The sequence below is a fragment of the Limulus polyphemus genome, unplaced genomic scaffold, assembly GCF_000517525.1.
Source record: "Limulus polyphemus unplaced genomic scaffold, Limulus_polyphemus-2.1.2 Scaffold161, whole genome shotgun sequence".
NCBI lineage: Eukaryota > Metazoa > Arthropoda > Merostomata > Xiphosura > Limulidae > Limulus > Limulus polyphemus.
This window is the reverse complement of record NW_013665771.1, coordinates 34740-39749: the sequence shown is the minus strand read 5'-3', so window position 1 is coordinate 39749 and position 5010 is coordinate 34740. Positions and strand designations below refer to the sequence as shown.

General features: G+C 32.0%; 1 protein-coding gene across 1 annotated transcript in view; it reads right to left on the bottom strand.

The window, feature by feature from the left end:
- Positions 1–4805, bottom strand: part of LOC106476917 (condensin-2 complex subunit G2-like) — a 59476-nt gene extending 54671 nt beyond the window's left edge. Inside the window, exon 1 of the mRNA XM_022381407.1 lies at positions 4696–4805. The gene's annotated coding sequence lies outside the window, so the exon portion shown is untranslated. The remainder of the gene's footprint in view (positions 1–4695) is intronic.
- Between the last annotated feature and the right edge of the window lie 205 nt (positions 4806–5010).

The following is a 5010-nucleotide window of genomic DNA, read 5'->3' as shown; positions in this document are numbered from 1 at the left end:
CGTTTGTTTAAGTTATAGCATGACTATGGAAATTAAGAGTATTGCAAAGTTTTATTGAGAAAGAATAAACTACTTTTATTTAAGAAAGGACTTGCATCGCTAAAGTTTCTTCGGAAAGAATTTTTACGTAAAATTAACAAACGAACACATCATGTTATACTACTACTTTTCTTATATCCATCCTTGATTTCTGAAATACTCATCCAGTATCCTCATTCCTTCAATATTCCAGCTTCTTCCACACCTCAAAGCAAACTATTCCATAGGCCAACTACCATATTACAAAAATAATAGTGCCCTAACTAGAATCATGCATATATTATTTTTTCCTAAACTTGTGTTCTCTTGAGTTACTGCCTGCAGTACATGAATGTTCCACATAGATTTATGGATTCCTAACCTCTAAGAACCTAAATCATGTCCTCTCAAGCCTTTCTCTTATCTAGCAAAAATATGTCAAAAGATTTCAACCACTCCCTATATAATTTTCCCTTTAAAATTGGAATCATCCTGACAGTTCTTTTCTTTAGTCTCTCCAACAACATCCTTTACTAATATATATACATATCTACTAGATGTTCTTCTGCAGGGTCACTGAAAGTGTTTTGTTTCAAGAATAAATAAAACCAAAATTAAGAGTAACAAATATTTATATTTCTTGCTTTTGAACTTCATATTTCATACTCTGTTGTAGCCTACAAAGTGCATAATTCTTCTTGTAGTTCATGATATGTGCACATTTTACTGACATCACAAGAGTACAAATTGCAACATTAAGCAACTGTGTAGTGGTGCAAGTGGTTGAAACAGGCGACCCCTCCAGGCAGCCTTCAGCCCCCTTTCGGGGAAATTGTTCATTACATTGTTTTTTCCACAGTATAACCAAATTAAAAATAATTAATTTATCATAGCATACATGATACAGATGCTAAAGTTATGGGTGGGTTAACCATTAACCAGTCTACATGTGCCAGATTGATATTCCTGACAAAGTTTGGAGACCACTTAATGGGTAAATCAAGAAAACCTTTTATTACAAGTTTAACATAATAATTATAATCTGCAGGTACAAATCTCCACATTTTATTATTCCAAACAACCATGTAGTGGACTCACATTTGGAACATACCCTTTTCATCTTACCTAGAAAAAGGGTGCTGAATGCCAAGTGAGAGATCTGAGCCATTTTGTCCAAACACAGTACCGAAGAAGCTGAGAACAGGCTAAAATGAACATTTTTCAGTGGTTTATTTACTTTTTTCATTGATTACACATCTGTTCACTTCATATATATATATATATATCAGGGTCAATTTTGACTGAATTTCAAACAGGTGACATTAAACATAGCATTGATTCTATTGCTTTTTCAAAACATACCCCTAATCACAAAAGCTATGTTCCAAACTTTACAAAATACTTTGTGAAAAAGATTTCCATTCACTTAACTGTGTCTTTACCTAACAAATTGTGTATGTGTTTATTCTTTGACAAGAAAAATATTCAGTAAAGTATTTTGTTTGTTTGTTTTGAATTTCTTGCAAAGCTACACAAGGGCTATCTGCACTAGCCATCCCTAATTTAGCAACGTAAGACTAGTCATCACCACCCAACGCCAACTCTTGGGCTACTCTTTTACCAATGAATAGCGGGATTGACCATCACATTATAATGCCCTTATGGGGATTCTAACCCTCAACCTGCAAATTGTGAGTTGAGCTCCCTAACCACCTGGCCCCGTTCAGTAAAGTAATAAGCATAAAAAATGGATACTGTTAGTATAGATGTCATGTACTCAAAGAAGTTAATTTTTATAATACTCAAAGCCTTCTGAAGTCAAAGAGTACTTGTGTTAAAGAAAATCTAACATTATATGTAACAAACAAGTATAAATATGTTTCACTTCCTTTAAAAAATTATGGAACACCCAGGGACATTTTGGCCCACCAAGATATAAGGATAATTTGACTTCCAAATTCCTTCCATAAACAGAAACACTGATCAATAATATCAGCTCTGAACTCCTAATATTCATCAACCCTTTTCTTAAACGGCTAAAAAGTTGCATCCTTTACCATTATAAATATTCACTTGTTCCTTAGATTTATCATCATATTCAAGAAATAAACCTGCTTAAATGGAGATGTATCTAGCCTTTCCAAATCTCAATTTTATTATCTCTTCCACTGTTATAAAAATTAAACACATAAAAATCTGTTCTATCAACCTTATCAAATGCCTTAATTTTTGAGTGCTTTAATTAATCACCCATAACCCTTTTGTTTTCAAGAGAGAGTAAGTTAAAAGAACTGAATATATCCTCATATGAAAATCCAACTAAGCCTGGGATCATCCTAGTAATACTCAGGGTTCCCACTAGTATCCCACAGTGAAGGGTCCTGGACTCTCAACTTTGTTTTTCAAGAGTCCCATAGGTAGAATTTAATAAACCTCAAAACAAAAAAGAAAAAAAGCACTTCAGTGTCAATGAAAAACTATATTTACAACGTACACTACATGTTGCCTACCCTCAGCAAGTGCTAAAGTAGGACAATCTGCAAGAGGATAAAATGAACAGTTTTTCCAATAAACATGAAAATAGCTTCTGTTTTTAAGGTATCATTACTTAAAAGTGACTACTTGATTGATTATTTTCCTTAATGATTTGTTTTGGTCCAAATAACATGTTGTTTATAATCAAAATATTGCAAGAACCTGCTTGTGCACCAACTACTAAACTTTGATATCTCACAAATTATTTTCATCAACTAAACATTTTTATGCATCATTTATGCACTGGCAATCTTACAAACCATCATAAGCTTTTTGTCAGTGTCACAAAACTTCTGTAAAATAAAAATACAAATTTCCAGTGACTCTACTAAGATTATTCAAGGTTTTAGGATAAATCTCATAAGTGACTGAAGCATTCTAAAATTTTCTGAAATAGCTACTTCAACGTAAGTACACTTTAAAGAAAATTCCTCATCTTTATAGAAATTGATCAATTTTGAAATCTCTTATGAAAAAACAGCACACCTCTTAGACTTTCAAAACTGTCTCTGACATTTATCCTCCCCCTATTTTCAATAAATCACTGACTACCTTCTTGAACTCTTGTAAAGTGCTAGTCTTAACTACTACCAATGGTAATTTATTCCTTAAGCCAATCACATTCTTATAAAAATAAAACTGTCTTAACAAAGGCCTAGCATCTCTTTTTTTTTTCCATGTTTTCTTAGTCACATTTGATGCCTTGAGATAAGAGACTTCCTAATTCTTATCAGCCTGGCCTTCTTAGCTCTAAACCTTTAAAGATATACATTTCAATCATTTGATTTGTATAATTTCTATTACCAAAATAAAAGTTAATGTATTAAAATCCACTACCAACTTGTTATATAAAACACCTCCATATGGTTCCACCTGCCAAGTGCATGGAACCAGGGTATTCTGTCAAAGCAATGGAGGCAGGGAGGGTTACCTAAAGCATAGTGGCTGAATACCTAGTGTATAGGATATTGTAAGTGATACTATTACATTCAAGTAAGTATGAAACATAAAAGATATGCTAACACTAACAATTTTAACTTTCCATAAACTGAGATGTACATTGTTACTCCAAATTGAATTTTCTTAGTCATAAATTGAAAAAAATTAGGTAGTAAATAAAAATAGTTCAAGTGCCAGCTATTAAATTAAAGGTACATACTGTAAATGAACTTATTTAAGTTAATAAATTCCTTTTCACATAAGTGCTTCATCTTTTAATTTTATTACTTGTGTTTCAGTGATGGTAAACATTTGTTATATTTGAAGGTTATATATATTTTTAATCAAACTATTACACTTGTATGTTTTGTTGTTCATTCATTATTACATTTAATATGTATGTTTAACTAATCAACGTTTTAAAAAATGACTGATTAATAGCTACTGAGAACGATGGCTGTGAAATAAAACTTTATTTTGCCTAAGTTAGCTGCTCATTGGTGAAATTGTCCAATGATCATTTTGACTGAAGCAAAGCTACTGGCTGAGGATTTGACAGCCTAGTAACTACTCTTTCCTCCACCTCAAAACATTCAAATTTCAAACGAGAAGCGAAAGATTATTCAATGATATACCCAGGCATACTACTGAGATTAACTCAATATGAGCACGTGATATTCGATAAGACAAGTACAATGTAGAACTGGAACTAAGAATTAGAAGTCATCTTCACAAATACTTGAACAGTTGAAGTTGAAATAGTGAAATACACCAAGATGAATGGAATTTACGAACAGTTGTTTTTATAAGTTATAGTACTAGTACTACTAGTTATACCTCGTAGTCGTAATAAATTGAAAATTCTTCCCATCAGGGTATGAAGATCACATAAATAATAAAAAAACAGGCTAATTAGTAAATTAGGTAGTCCCAAGTTTTAGTCTTACGCAACAAACAAGTTACACTACTGCCTTACTAATACTACTGTAGTACTACTAGTACTAGTCTTACTTACTGAGTTACTCTTACTTAGAACTAGAAGTTACTTAAATTCGATGACGAAGAACCCACTTTGAGCCTAATAATGTTTGGAGACGGCCAACCATTATTAGAAGTTACTTAGTCAGACTAACATTAGGCTAGCCTTAAGCGATCCTGTATTAGCTGGATTATTTTACGCTAAACTTCATAAGCAACACTTACTTGAAAAAGAATTTCAGTATCAATTATCATGTTTACTGCTAACTCCTATAGTTATCATTTCGTTGCTCGTAAATAATATAAATTTGATACGGTATGTAATCGTAAGCCTAACAAAGTCAAAGTAAAAAAGCAAATTGAAATGCGCGCGAATGGGAGAAGGTGTCACTAGTAGTTATTATCATTAAATTAATTACACTTTCGTGTTCTATTATTTAAAAATCTATAGTAATTTAAACAATACATTACAAGAAATTAGAAATGTAACGTAAAATGCGATGCCCAAGATTTAAAATAAATCAATGAATAATTATATAA